Below are 16,804 nucleotides of genomic sequence, written 5' to 3'. Positions count from 1 at the left end.
CAAACTTCACTTTGTTTTCTTGTGGTTTCTCTGGTTGTCTTGTATTCATGGATGAGCTGCAACAAATTATAAAATTTTGAGGAATGGAAAATATGAACAAAGTAGATAGAGCTACATATGAATATGTACATGGGTGAAAAAAAGTTGTACAAGCATAAGAAGGTTAAGGTAAGTAGTCTTCCTTTTTACAAAATGAAATTGGAATATTGAAGCTTACTTTAATATTTCCATTATAAATATTCCAAAAATGTTCCTTGCACATTTGAAGATATTATGAGAATAGAACAATGTAATTTCATGCATTTATTTTGACAAACATCAAACAAGAATAGAATTCTAGTTTTTCATATGATTGATTAGATGGTTTTTTCCACACATGAAGCAAAGCCTGGTTCCAAAGAAGTAAAATTTGCTTCCATAGAGGAGGAACTAAGAAATATTAAAAGAGAACAACGACTGTGATTGCTCAGAAAAATGGAAACAATGGAGACACTAAAAAAGGTTTGTGTTATGTCCTTCCCAAAATGTCTTGAATGTAGCTTAGGAAACACAATGACTATCTATCTATCTTTGTGATATTTAACTATTGGATATATACATCAGGTTAAGCCACCTATGTCTTTCATTTATCTAGGATGCTTACAATGAAGATAAATGTCAACCAAGAGAAACTATTAAAAGTTATAAACTCTTATCCCAAATGGCCAAAAAAGACCCCAACACCATTGTTACTTTTCAAGTGCAAAAACTAATGCTAGCTAATGAATTACTGCTCTCAGTTGGTTAAGTTGTTATTCCATTTTTTTTTTTTATTTGACTGAAAGTGAAATGAAGTGGGGAAAGAGGAGCGTTTAAATCATTTCCTTATTTGTTTGCAGCAAATAAACTCAGAAGAAGTTAGTGGATGAAAGGTTAGGCATCAACAACAAAACCTTTAATTCCTCCATTTCTCTCAAGTGGAAGGTAATGATATTTGAGAGAAATTGGCTCCCCTCTTCAACCTATTTCCTCTTCAATAATAATAACTAAAATTTTTTATCCATTTCTTTTTAGGGTTTGGGGACAACAAAGAAGCAGAAATGGATAGACAAGCAACATTTTCGATGATGCAATACAAAAGAAGTGAAAGAATACAAAAAAAATAGATGTTAAGGAATACCAACAACTAAAATAACATCATATATCCTTCAACCATGATTACATGATATTGGATCGATCACTTCCTACTCCAACTACCGAATTTCTTGCTCCAACTACCAATTGGTAAATGAATTCTCATTCATTTCAAATCATTGTTTTGTGAAAGATTCTTGATGAATAGATCTAGGAAATAAGGTCACTCATGTTTAACAGTAGCTGAGTACTTTGTAATCATCATTGATGGATATTCTTGGCTATAAAATGCCTAGCTTCTTTTTATGATTTGTGCATCGCAAATAACCTTCTATTTTTATGCAATTTTATAGCGAACAATATTATGAATATGGTTATTTATTGAATATGTTATCTTTTATATCATATTTATGGACTATGGTCATGGTGTCATTTAATAAAATGTGCTTGCCATTTTTTTTAATCTTTGTTAGCTTTCACTCTAAAATATATGTATTTTTAATAAACAAATTAGAAAACTAATTGATTATAATAATAACTATAGTGATTATCATGACACAAATATTTATAAAGTTTGTAATGGTAGTTAGGAGAGAGCTACAATAGTTGTTGACTTTCAGATATAATTATTTATATGCTAGTCCACAAAAACATTCATAACTTTAATAAACCAAGTAATTTATTAAAAATATAAGTAAATTGAAATCTTTGGCATGGTTGAAAAAGAGTAGTATCCAAATGAATGTTGTTATTATCATGTGGACTAGGTATTTCTCTAACCCTTTGTAGTGATTAGCATGGCACTAATATTTATAAAGTTTGTAATGATAGTTAGCAGAGAGCTACAATGGTTGTTGACTTCTAGATAGCAAATTTATTTTTAAGTGTTATGACGAGTTATGTTGCTAGTACAAAATACTAACATAAGTGTTATGTCAAGATTTAACTTGTCATTTTGATATATTTAAAAAACATTCATAACTTAAAAAAGAGTAACATGGTTGCATGTTGCTTCTTTTTTTTCATAGATGAATTTTGTGCATGTAGTTTTTGGTTTCTTAGTTAAAATGATAACCACTAATCATATCATCATAATCTGTTATTGAAAGAGGTCAACAATTAAAATTGACTAAAAAAGATCATTAATAATAACAACTCTAATGAAAATAATCAATTTTATATAATTAAATATTTTTATGCAAACATTAAATAAGCAAATTTTATTCGATAGATATCTTGAAAATTGTAATAATTATTCACTTAAGAAAAACAATATTTTATATTTTAGACCATTCAACCTCTATGTAAAATAAATTGATAATTACAAATCATTTATACCATTACTCACATGATTTGTACCAATTTTCAATAGTGAGGGACTTATTTTATAGTGTAATAGAGTTGCAGGGTTACTAACATGTTATTGGTTACTTGCAACGCTACAAATAACCTACATGGTTTCTAAGTGAATGTTTTATTGATTAACAACACTTGACACCTAGAAACCCACAAAAACCCACAATGTAATAAATCTAAGTAGTGTTACCATCCAAGTTTGCTCATTAAAAATACTCAATATTTACCCATTGATAAAAAAAAATTCAATTCCAGCCCTAATTCTATAAGTGTTTTAATTTACCCATGGAAGATTATTGGCCGGCATCTAGAAGTCGTCGATTTTGTGCTTTTGAGCCTAACTTGATCGCTTCCATGTGATTCTCAATTCATTTGGTATATGGATTTTGATTTAGAATTTTCTTCTGACAGGTAGTGGAGATTGCTTGTTTGTTGACATTAGAAATTAGTAGGATTTTATTAGTTGTAGGGAACGCTTTGCTCTATAATGGAAGTTATCACTAGATATTTTATTAATTGCAAATACTTGTATCGTTCAAAAGTCCAGCATGAACTCTATAAAAAAATACATATAATACTAATGGTTTTTTAAAAATTCAAAATAAAAAAATAATTATATTCCATAAGCCACGTCCAACCAAAAATATAATAAAGTTGATATATATATATAATGTCCAAAAATACAAAAACCAAATAAACAAAACATAGTCCAACCAAAAACATAACATAATAGGATCACCATATTTAACATAATAGGGTCGCCATATTTATAGAATAGTAATGTCCAAAAATAAAATAAAAAACCAAATAAACAAAACAAAAGTCAAACATACATAAATAAGAAAAAAACAAATAATTTTAATCTATATGTTTTATAATTTAATTAGTATTTTGTTTTAAAATAAGTTTCGAATTTGTTTACTTTATATGGTTTATATGGTTTATAATTTAATTAGTATTTGGTTTTAAAATAAGATTCAAAGTTGTTTTTAATGGGTTAGAAAGTTATTCTTTTTAAATTATTAATAATCTAAAGTTTATAGATATTTTAGATGAGTCTCAAAAGAGGAAAGTGTGCCTATGTTATTAGTACTTTCAAAGTATTTTATAGGTTTGAAAAGAGGCTATAATTAAGTAATTTTGACAATATAATATAATCACTAAGATTTATAATTTATTTTGAGTTGAGATTTTTAATTTTTTTCAGCTAAGAATTTATGTGATTTATGATTATATAATGCAAGTGGTAAGATATTTGTACTTAAGTGTTAGTAATGTAATGAGATAGTTTTCATTGTGTTGCTTTACATACTAAATAAATTTCATCTATTCATATTGCACTACTTATATAGCAACTTATAAATTTCATCTATTCATATTTCACTACTTGTATAGCAACTTACAAACTGATAGAGGAGAAAATACATATTTGCACTTTATTTGTTGATACAAAAATGCTTTGAAAACTGGTGATGCATCTGCATAATTCCTATGATTATATAATGCAATTGGTAAGATATTTGTGCTTAAGTATTAGTAATGTAATGAGATAGTTCTCATTGTGTTGCTTCTACATACTAAATAAATTTCATCTATTCATATTGCACTACTTGTATAGCAACTTACAAACTGATAGAGGAGAAATACATATTCGCACTTCATTTGTTGATACAAAAATGCTTTGAAAACTGGTGATGCATCTACATAATTCCTATTTTCTTGTTCTTTCTAGGCCTCATTGAATACCCTTTAAAATATATCTATCTATACTTTACAAAGAAAATGTAAAACTTTCTAGACTACCTTCTCAACAATAACATTATCACTACAATAAGATTGTAGCTGGGTAGGATTGGATTCTCCACTGCCACAATGTAGAATTACTATTAACAAAATACCTCAATTTAAAATCATTACAATTAAGAAAATACCTCAATTTACCAATCAATAAGAGTTGAATTTAGTATTTTTACTTTAATTTAACAATATTTAAACTAAGCGACACTAGCTACTAAGTAGCACTTGTCTTTGATGTTCTTTTCCTTATCTAACTTCCTCTACTATGTAGCACTTGTTCTTAAATACGGTTCATCTTCGATGTTCTTTTCCTTATCTAACTTCCTCCAAATGAAATGACCAACTCAGCCTCTTATAATTGATTTGGGTGTCACTAAGTAGGAATTTTGTCGTGAATATCCCCTAACTCAACCTCTTGTAATTGATTTTTTTTTTCCCCTGTGGTTCACGTACACCCATGGTCAGGGGGTGCAGGCTACGTCCACGAAATAACTAGGGCTGATCTCTAGGATCACACCCCTCGGCCATCACAGACCTAACCCCAAGGGCTTCGGGTAGAATCGACCCTGTGACCTCCCGTTTTGGCGAGGCACGACTTGACCAGTTGGGCTAACCCTTGGGGCTGCCTCTTGTAATTGATTTGGGTGTCACTAAGTAGGAATTTTGTTGTGAATATCTCCTGCCACAATGTAGAATTACTATTAACAAAATACCTCAATTTAAAAACATTACAATTAACAAAATACCTCAATTTACCAATCAATAAGAGTTGAATTTAGTATTTTTACTTTAATTTAACTATATTTAAACTAAAACACTAGCTACTATGTAGCACTTGTTTTTAAATATGGTTCATCTTCGATGTTCTTTTCCTTATCTAACTTCCTCCTAATGAAATGACCAACTCAACCTCTTGTAATTGATCTGGGTGTCACTAAGTAGGAATTTTGTTGTGAATATCCCCTGCCACAATGTAGAATTACTATTAACAAAATACCTCAATTTAAAAACGTTACAATTAACAAAATACTTCAATATGGTTAATCTTCAAAGTTATTTTCCTTATCTAACTTCCTCCCAATGAAATGACCAACTCAACCTCTTGTAATTGATCTGGGTGTCACTGATTAGGAATTTGTTGTGAATATCCCCCAACTCAACCTCTTGTAATTCATCTAGGTGTCACTAAGTAGGAATTTTGTCATGAATATCACCTACTCCTCAGAGTTAGCAAACTTTATAGGTAAGATGAGATAGATAGCATTAAGCCTAAAATAAGAGATAAATATTTTTGTCCAATAAACTATTTACAATCTTTTTTAATTATAATAAAAAACATGTTAGTAAGTTTAACATTATATTTTGGATAAGTGAAAGCTAAACTAATAGCAGTCAAAGTACAATTCCATTGCTAGTGTAGGACTAACTAGATGTAATACTCTTGGAAAACTGTAAAAAAATTTCTTACTAAAATAAGAACAAACTGGACATTTATTATTGTTAATTGAATAATATTAGTAATTTTGTTAAAACAAGAAATGATTTGGATGTTGGTGGATTTGTAACTTCTGATGGAAAGAAGTTGGAAAGGCAGTTGCCGGAAATAAACCCTAACTACCTCCCCTAACTATGAAATGCTCCAAAGAAAAGGGAGTGAGGGGAGGAAAAACCGTGCTGAAAGGTTAGACGGTAAGGGGAAGAAATGCTAAGTCTGGTGATGACCAGATAGCATGCGCACTGTGTGCGACAAACTTGCAGAAGACAGTGGTCTTGCGAGCAAGCTTGGGGGGAGATTGGGTCCTGAAGGACGAATCTCATGGTCGGGTGGTTGAAGGCAGCAGATAACAAAGGTGAACCTTATCTTTGGAGCCTTTTTATCTTTCTTGGAAAGGTTCAGGTATGTGGAATCCTATTGGAACCAATCTGCTAGCCAGAAATTTATTCATGTGTTTATAAGTCATTCATGCGTTTACAATTCATTTATGTGTTTATATTTGTACATGGGAATGATGAATTGACGCCCTTAACCTGGTAAGATATTTGGAAATGATATATTAGGCTAGTGTTATTCTACTATAGCAAACCATGAAATGTAGGGGTCTTTACTGTATAAAATTGGCAGTGATATCTGTTATTAGAAACAGGATTATTGACTGTTCTATAACGATTAAATTATATCTGGAAATTATTTGTTGTTAATGTATTAACTGAGAGGAGACAGTGAATATAATATTAAATAGAATAATTAAGATGGAAATACTGCCTGTTAGAAAACTATGTAGACTGAATTGGAAATTCAAAATAAACCAGAAAGAGCATACCCTAGTTCCTAGGGAGGAATGCTTAAAAGAACCAGAGCGAAAGTAAATACCATAGAATGTAAATATAGTGCTAAGCCAGAAAACCGGTGAAACTCTGTAATAGAATAATCTCAGGCAAATCTAGATTAGTACATTTAAAGGAGATATCTAGCAGACATGCCTCAAAACCCTGAAGAAATCCACCCGGGCCTTAAGCCGAGATGGAACCCCATGGTGGTAAACCCTGACAAAGATTTAATTACCGAACTAGCTGCTTAAAGCAGTGCGCTACTAAGCGGAAACAGAAAAGAGCATGGAAACCCTATCCATTAACAGTAAACCCCAACTATATTTTTAACTTGGAAATTCAAATAGCAGAAAATCAATAAACATTCCAAACAATGAACTCGATATGGGAAAACATAGCAATCTTAATTATGCATTGATGCACGAAACTTCCAGCCTGAAGGATTTTGATAGTTCATCACAAGGAAATTCAAGAGCAGTAATATTCTCTCAGAACCAAAGGAAAAGATTGTATTCATAAATCAAATTAACAGGAAATGCGACCCTATGCATAATTCTGAGATGAACTGTCATGAACCGTAGGAAAATATGTCAAGATAACAAGAACGAATCATAAGTAACCCAAAACTAAACAGCAACATAACAACAAATAGAGCCTTTTATATGACCTCGGCTCCCAGATTAAACTTAACAGGAAACAAGATAGCATATTCAGAAAGTTCTTATGGGCCTCGGCCCAAAGTAGGTTTAATAGAAACAATACAGTGTAACCAAAAAAATTTATGGCTGCGGCCGCATATTAAGTTTAACCGAAAAATGTGGTACCATATCCGGTAAGAATTATAAGGCCCTCGGCCAGCCTTGTCATCATTACAACATTAACAGTCTAGAGAGCCGAGGAGCTCCTGTAGAAATCAAAAGATAAGAGCGGTGCAACCTGAGCCACAGGTCCGCAAGAACACCCTTGGAAGGGATAACGAGTGGCATTAGGGGTGCTTCCCTCTAGATCAAGCTAGGACGGGTAATAATTTATATCCAGGCAAATAGCCTACATAACTTCAAACTGGAGCAGAGCATCAAACGAACTCAATGGACGCGAGTTCTTCCATACACTCAAAACTAACACCTTGGACTGAAGCTTACCTGGAAGCCTTTGCGCATCGGCGACTATTAGGAAAAACCTGAGCACCTTCTGTTGATAGCCGGAAGTTCCCAAACTCGTATCCGCCATCCCTTTAGATAGAGGGCAAGTAAAACATTTAGAATTAGAACTCTGGTGTCGGGGAAATATGAAAAAGTACTAAGGAAATTTTAACACTGAAATACTTACAGGAATGAATTTGAAGACTTATCCATTCAAAGGAGGCAACCCAGTTTCTATTGTTGACCTTATGGGACAGGGCTTTCACCTTGCAAGCTGAACCGGCCAGCGAAAGGAGCAGCAGAGCATGATCAGGCACCAAAGTTCAAAGGGACCAAATAAACCACTTCACCAGCAAATGAGAATGAGTAATCCGCTGGAAAGATCCCAGCCTTCGGATCAGAAGTCCACGCTCTCCGCTGTTGATGGGAGTAGGAACCCGAGGCGCCCAACTGCAAATGGACGACCTGCTTGTGCCACAAAGCCATGGCAGAGCCGGAGTAAATGATAAACCCAAATCAAACGATCCAGATGTAATATGCAAATGGTTGTAATTATGTTTACCGTAAAAGACGGGTCACTGGATTAAATGCGGTGGATAGTAGATCGGGAAAAGCGGTACCTTAAAGCACGGACTAATCATGAGGCCCAAATACCAATTACAACATTCGATATATTAAAACAAGTTAAGTCAGTAGAAATACCAAAGTTTATTATCTCCTTTGTCTTTATACAATGCGAAATATTACTGTAGTGGAAATCCAATTTACGATGTTTAAGAATTTATTTTTTTTAGTATAGGTGATGAAATGGGAGATATGAGACTAGAAATAATTGGGTCACACACTAACTAGAAATAATTGCACCAAGAGGTGTTCTACAACTCAGTGTAGGGGTAGATCTCACCCTCCCTAGAGTCTAGTATGGGGTAGATCTCACTCTCTCTAGAGCCCAGTATGGGGTAGATCTCACATAAAAACATAAACATAAATATAAAGGTAAATGTAAATGTAAACAACTCAGCATGGGGTAGATCTCACATAAAAACTTAAACATGTAAATGTAAATGTAAACAACCAAGTATGGGATAGATCTCACATAAAAAAGTAAACATGTAAATGTAATCGTAATGTTTAACATTTAACATTTTTAATCTAATGTCAACACTATTTAAAAATCAATATAATTATTAGTATGTATAAACACAATGTAAATTTAAAATATAAAAAGGCTTACGAACACTCAAAAAGATGTATGGTAAATAAATAAAAATATAAATAAACTAGAGGTCTTGTAAATAAATAAAACCTTTTTTTATATTTACTCTAGAGGTATGGTAAATAAATATAAATATAAATAAGTTAAATAAAGCCTCCTTTTATTTTTATTCCATAAACTTTTTTTATATTTAAAGAAAACTCAAAAAATATGTTTTATTTAGGTGAAGCCTATGGGCCAAATACGATGGGAGAAATAATTATTAATACCATGGGCTAAATACCATATTTATAAACTAGGTATGGTAAATAAATAAGAGGTATAAAAAGGTATGACAAATAAATAAAAATATATCAAATAGGATTAGAAATCAACATCTAATTATATACCAAGCCTATGGGCCAAATACCATGGTAAGTAAAAGAGATATGAAAAATAAATAAAAATACAATTAAACGAGAGGTATGGTAAATAAATAAAACCTCTTTATACTTACTAACACTCAAAAAATAGCTTTTATGTAGGTGACCCCTCTCGGCCAAATTATTATTAATACCATACAAAAAAACATTACTAACCCTAATATTAATATTAAAATATTAAAATTAATATTATTATTAAATCTAATATTCATATTAATATATTATAATATTAATATTATTAAATTTAATAACTTTGGATTAATACAATATTAAATTTGTTATATTATAATATATATTAATATATCATGATATATATTAATTCTAGATACATATGGGAGGGAAGAACAAAGAGATAGAGTGATAGAGGTGGAGAGATAGGGGGAGTGGCAAGGGAGAGATGGAGATAAACTTAAGGATAGGGGAGAGAAGGAATGAAGAGAGAGAGAGAGGGGGAGATGAGTGAGAGATGTAGAGAAGGGTAAGAGAGGGAGAGGGAGACACAAATATGGAGGGGGAGAGAGATAGTGAGAGGATTGGAGAGAGAGAGAGAGAGAAGAGAGAGGAAGGTAGGAGAGAAAGGGAGAGAGAGAGAAATTGCAAGAGAGGAGGAGAGAGGGAGGGAAGAATAAAGACATAGAGAGTGATAAGTGGAAAGAGAGGGAGTGATAAGGGAGAGATGGAGAGAGAGAGAGAGAATGTTTAGGGGCGATATAAAGATACAAGTAAAGAGAGATAAAGAGAAGGGGGGAGAGAAGGAGAGAGGGAGGGATATAGTAACATAATTGGAGAGAGAGAGAGAGAGAGAGAGAGAGAGTTATGGGGGAAGAGAGAAAGAGAGGATTGGAGGGGAAAGAGAGAAAGGGAGAGAGGACAACAAGAGGGAAGAGAGACAGAAGCGGGGGAGAGGGAGAGAAGAGGAAGAGAGAGAGAGGTAGGGAGAGGAGGAGGGAGGTATATATAGATAGATTGGAGAAAGAGAGTGTTTGTTTTTGGGATGATATAGAGAGACAAAGGGAGATATAGATATAGATTGAAAGTGAAGTGAGGGAAGAAGGGAGATATGGAGGGAGAAAGAGATTGATAGATATGGAGTGAGAGAGTGTGTGTGTGTTGGGGTGTTGAGATAGAGAGACAAAGAAGGAGAGATGGAGGGCTATATGTATATATATATATAGGGGTGAGAGAGGGAAGAATATTTATCGCACTAGATGCATTAATTTCAGTTTAGATTCTAATCCTATTTTATTGCTTGCACTAAATTCATTGATTTCAGGATTTGATGGTGATTTCTAATCCTATATGATTGCTTGCACTAGATGCATTGATTTTGATGTACATGTTGGTTTATAATCCTATTTTCTTATTTGCAGTAGATCCATTGATTTCAGTGTAGATGTTGGTTTATAAACCTATTTGGTTACTTGCACTAGATACATTGATTTGAGCGTAAATGTTGATTTCTAATCGTATTTGATTGCTTGCATTAGATGCATTGATTTCAGTGTAAATGTTGTTTTATAATCTTATTTGATTTCTAGCATTAGATGAATTGATTTCAGTGTAGATGTTGATTTCTAATTTGATGTACTATAGTACATTAATTTTAAAGTTATTGGATTAATATTGTGCATTGATTTCAGTGTAAGCATAAAAAATTATTGACAATGTACATTGATTTTTGTGTTATAGTAATTCAACCTATTAATATTGGAGAGAAAGAGAGACAAGGTATGATGTTTACTACAATATCTCGAGCTAAAGATTTAAATGGTTTATGATTTAACCTGTCCTTTTCATATAATCGATATGAAAAGATGACAAAAGTAACAAGGGTGACAATAAGAATAGTAGAAGAAAATAGTTTGAGATTAATCATAATGAAGATTATTTGTAATTTACTATATTCTTATTATTCACATTTTCTATCATTCAACACTATTACATTGTCACTTTACATTCAAAAATTTTATTTCATCATTTTTCATCATTAAAGTTATTCAAAATATTTATCATTTCAACAAAGTGAGGTAACTAAGAAAATTTAAAATTAAAATGACCAAATTAATCTCAGACATATTTAGCATATTTAAAATGATTATATTAATATTACATTATTTTACATATTATTGATAAAATCAATCATCTGTTCATTAGATTTTCTTTGGCCGCACAAGAATGGAACCAACCTAGATCCATCTTAACTTTGGATCTATCAAGCGCCGAGAGGGAGCAAATCTCTCGATGTGCAAACCTTTCCTCAAATTTTGCACTCAATAAAGAGGTTTGCACCTCAAGAGATTTTATCCCTCTCGGCGCTTGATAGATCTAGACTTAAGATGGATCTAGACTGGTAGTTAATCGAACCATTTTAATATTATTTTTATCATTATCTTAAATATCATATTATATTATAGTAAATATCATATTATTTTAAATGTTGTATTCAGATGAAATTGTGACTTTGCACTATGTTTTAAGCGGATTATGAAATTTTCAAGATATCATAAAGTATTTATTTAATAATAATTTCTAAATTATTAATTTAAGTATGATTTAAGCTTTACATTTAAAATTGAAAAGTAATTTAATAATTAAATTATAAAAACCTTAAATGTTCTGTTGTAATTTAAGGAAGAGATTACATATTATCAATTTTAATAATAAATTACATGTTTTTTTAATAAATATTTATCTACATTTTATATGTATAATTTTTCAAATCAAAATAGTCACTTACAATACTATATAAGAAGAATATTAAATCTTTAAAAAATACTCTAAACACTAGATAATAAAAATGATTCCAAACTAATAAATAAACATCATATATATAAACATAAAAATAATACTAAATAATACAAATGACTCCAAAATAATGAATAGACCTCCTCTATATAAACATAAAAGTATTATTAGAAAATACAAAAGAAAAAGAAACCTTAAATGCTTAATCTTCTAATTGATTTTAATGAAGATTATTTTTCTATTAAACCAATAATTAACCCAAAAATAATAATAATAATAATTTATTCAACCATTTTAACATTAATTTAATCATTATCTTAAATATTATGGCAAAGTATATGTTCTACGATGAAATGGTGACTCTGCATCATGTTTAAAGTGAATTACGGAATTTTCAAATTATAATAAAGTATTTATTTTATAATAATTAATACCATATTATATGCCGTTTGATGAAATTGTGAATCTGCATTATGTTTTAAGTGAATTATGCAATTTTCAAATTATAATAAAGTATTTATTTATAATAAGTTTTAATTATTAATTTAAGTATGATTTTAACTTTTGTGTATAAAATTGAATATTAATTTAATAATTAAATTATAAAAATTTTAAATTATTTATTTAATAAAAAAATATTAATTAATAATTTAAATATATTATGAATTTTTATGTGTAAATTTGAATATTAATTTTGTTGATAAACATGTTTATTTTGGAATAGAGTTTTCCCAATTTTCATTTAATTATTATTAATTATTAAATAGATGGTATGGATTTAATTTTTATAAAATATTTTTGAAAATTCTTAATAGTATACACAAATTAAAGGAAGAGGTTTATTTGTAATATAGTTATGGTGTTTTTTGGCTTTTGATTATATTCATTAATTAAAAAATTCTCATATGAACAAGTGTTATATTAAAAAATTTATGGTTTTTTTAATATGTGGTATTGATGAATCATGATAAAGTTGAAATAAATCTCCACGATCAAAAATTTTGTTATATATATTTTATATATATGTTTAACTTATATATTATTTATTTTCATCTTAATAATAATAATTGTTATTTTAACCCAAAAGAAATAGAAAAACAAAGGAAAATGGAGCTCAGGGCAAACGCCTTCTGCCCTACTTACTCCCAAAAATAATAAGGAAGGGAGTGGCGTGGCCTTCCCCACTTGCCCCTCCAATACATCTATCCATGCATCATCACTGGAATGTATGAGACCTCAATTAATTCTACTTTTCTCAATCCTTCTTCATGGTTGTTTTTTTATGAGATTATTGTGGGTTATTCAAGGGTTGCAAGGTGGTTTTTATAAGCAACCTTGCAAGCCTAGTTCTCAATTTTACTATTAAATATTATGGGAAGGAGTGGCAACCTACAATGAGCATCATTACATTCCACCTCAATTAATTCTACTTTTCTCAATCCTTTTTCATGGTTGTTTGCTTAGGAGATTATTGTGGGTTATTCAAGGGTTACAATGAGCATCGTTACATTCCACCTCAATTAATTCTACTTTTATCAATCCTTCTTCATGGTTGTTTGCTTATGAGATTATATTGGATTATTCAAGGGTTGCAAGGGGTTTTTATAAACAACCTTGCAAGGCTAGTTTTCAATTTTACTATTGGATATTAGGGGAAGGAGTGGCACTCTACAATGAGCATCGTTAGATATTATGGGAAGGAGTGGCAGTCTACAATGAACATCGCTAGTTAGGAAAGGGAAGTCAAGAGCTATCAAGAAGACAAGCCTCCCTAAAAGTAGAACCTTCCATTTCTGGAAGCTTAGTAGGCCCTATCTTTTCCAAGCAGGAAGATAGAGAAGCTAAGGCTTTTGGATTGAACAAGATAAATACCTATTACACAAGGGTAGACTTGGATTGAACAAGATAAATACCTATTACACAAGGGTAGACTTGGATTGAACAAGATAAATACCTATTACACAAGGCTAGACTTGGATTGGAATAATTCCAAGGAAATTCACTCAAGTGTTGGTTTGCAACATTGTGCCTTCAATTCCTCCAAGTCAATAATTGAGGTAATTTTGTGCTTCTTTCTTTTTCCGCTCTTCTTTATCATTATGGTTAGGTGGTCTGTGATTCTAGATTTTTGGTTTCTCTCTGGGATTAAGTTTGTGAATTGTTAGTTTGATTTACTCAATACATGTACTTGGTCACCCTCCACTAGCAATTAAAGAATTTATTGGGGCAAGTTGGAAAAGAAAAACATGACAATAGAAATGAAATCATTTTTTTCTCAATTATTTGCAACAGAACCAATGGAAAATGCAAAACAAAATTGATTGCCTAGATGCTCCCCTAACACACATGGAGAAGCACATAGAATGTGAATTTAGGCTCCTAACACTATTAGGCACTAGACCTCATATCCGACTCTTAGATGGCAACTTATTGTGTTCTAAACCTGTTTTTTATTTTTTTGGGACATTTGAGCATTTTTTGTTTTGAATGGTCCAATCAATTTTATTTGATGTAAAACATATGGTGAATCACCTACTTTGCCAACAAATTTGTTAGGAAAAACTTCTCATTTGATATATATATATTGTTAGCATCTTTGGAAAAATCCCATATTATTAACCATTATTATATTGAAAGCAGATATTACCTTAATAATATTTATAAAATAAAAATAAAAATCTGATATATGTAGTAAAATGAAAAGTGATAAAAAATATTTTAGAATACTTTTTCCCGGTAAACTCTATATTCGTGTTGAACTTTCTATATATTTATCGGATTAAAGTCTTCACTGACAACATTAACGATTAGAGAGTGAAAAACCTGACTGGACTACACCAGCAAACATGGAGAGGAGTCCTCACATTCTAGTATTCCCACATCCAGCAGGGGGCCACATGGTTCCCCTGCTCAACCTCACCCATAGCCTAGCCTGTCATGGCCTCTCCCTAACAGTTCTCATAACCCCTGAGAATCAAATCAATATCTGTTGGATCCTCTTTTGTACAAAGCCTCTACAGAGCGCCTTGCTATTCATTCCCTTGTCATTCCACTCACACCCACTGAAGGACCCCTTCCTGAATGTGAAAACATTGGTCAGCTTCCTTCACCTCACATCTCATTTCGCATGGATTCTTTTGAGGAGCTCTCTCAACCAATTGAAGACTGGTTCCAACAGTAGAAGGAGCGCACAGATAATGGGTTCGACCCTCCTATATGCATTATGAACTATTTCTTCTTTTGATGGACTCAAAACACAGCTACAAAGCTTGGGATACCCAGGGTAGTATTCCACCCAACTAGTGATTTTACTGTTTCTGTCAATTATTCTCCCTGGAAATACATGCCACATGAAGAATTATCATCAGATAGTGATACATTCCATATTCCTGAATTTCCCTATCCTTGCCAAGTATCAAATCCCCCGCCTTGCACACATGTATAAGAGATTTGACCCAGTCTCTGAATTTGTAAGATATGGAATGAATTTGAATGTAGAAAGTTGTGGCATTATCGTTAACACCTTTTATGATCTGGAATCTGTTTATATTAATCATCTGCGCAGGGTTTTTTCCAGTAGGCCTGTTTGGTCTGTAGGCCCTTTGCTTCCCCCTGCTATTTTTGAGTTGAAGCAGAGAAAAAAATATGAGAGAGAGAGGGAAACCTAGTTCAATCAATGAAGCATTATGTCTACAATGGATGGACTCTCGGGGAGAGAAGTTTGTTATTTCCATTTTGTTTGGCAGCCGCCTTACAAATAAACAAATTGAGGAGATTGCAGCAGGGCTGGAGGCAAGTGAAGAGCTCTTCATATGGGTCATCAAGGATTTACCTAGTAGTATGTCTGCTGATAAATATGGCGTGCTTCCCCTGGGTTTTTAAGAGAGAACAAAAGGAAGAGAACTGATAATTAGGGTTCGGGCACCTCAGCTCTTAATCCTTTCTCACCCACTGTGGGTGGAATTCTACACTTCAGAAAATCACACTGGGAATCCCATTGATAAGATGGCCCATGACTGCAGATAATTACTATAATGCTAGGTTATTGGTGGAATATTTCAAGGTTGGAGTCAGGTTTTGTGAAGGTGCCACCATAGTTCCCAACCGAGATGACTTGAAAATTGCAGTTAAACGACTTTTGGCAAGAGAAGGGGACGAACTAAAAAGATTAGAGGAGTTGAGCATGACACTAACAATGGTAGTGCAACAAGGGGATCCCCTTATAGAAACATGGAAGCCTTTGTGAGTGAGATGAAGAAGTTGATTCCACAACCTAAATACCAAGATGACAAGTTAAGGCCTAATTATTATGGATTTACTTATATGACATATACCATATATGGATATGGATTATGATGACGGTTTTTTCTTTTTGGTTTATATTTATTCCATATAACCAAGATAAGATAATATTAGTTACTGTATAAAATTCCGCTAAAATATGCTGGAGAGTTCCTATATGGAACGTCTGTTACTGCAAAATAGTTTTTTGTTAAACAAGAGAATAGAGGAACAATGTATTAGTTTGCATAAATATTCAATGCGTCAACTCTATCCGTAGGGTCATTTAATTCGCTCTGTAGTCGAGTTTCTAGATTCTTCTTGTTTTTAGAATTCAAGAGTACGGCTAATCTTTCCTTAATTATTGTTATTTTAGTGGGATAATCTATTTTGACCGAAGTAAA

General features: G+C 31.9%; 1 long non-coding RNA gene and 1 pseudogene across 1 annotated transcript; one reads left to right on the top strand and one right to left on the bottom strand.

Annotated features, from left to right (window-relative positions):
* Positions 1 to 7,235: 7,235 nt before the first annotated feature.
* Positions 7,236 to 8,134, bottom strand: LOC149207336 (uncharacterized). Its single transcript, XR_016252001.1, has 2 exons — positions 7,924 to 8,134; positions 7,236 to 7,826 (listed from the first exon to the last, which is right to left on the bottom strand). It is a non-coding gene; the product is annotated as an uncharacterized LOC149207336 (long non-coding RNA).
* Positions 8,135 to 14,965: 6,831 nt separating this feature from the next.
* LOC149207335 (UDP-glycosyltransferase 89B2-like) lies at positions 14,966 to 16,475 on the top strand (annotated as a pseudogene).
* The last annotated feature ends 329 nt before the right edge of the window (positions 16,476 to 16,804 follow it).

The sequence above is a fragment of the Pinus tabuliformis genome, chromosome 1_2, assembly GCF_031772625.1.
Source record: "Pinus tabuliformis cultivar Carrire ecotype Pingquan chromosome 1_2, CPIR1, whole genome shotgun sequence".
Taxonomy (NCBI): Eukaryota; Viridiplantae; Streptophyta; class Pinopsida; order Pinales; family Pinaceae; genus Pinus; species Pinus tabuliformis.
This window is presented reverse-complemented; position numbering and strand designations above follow the sequence as displayed.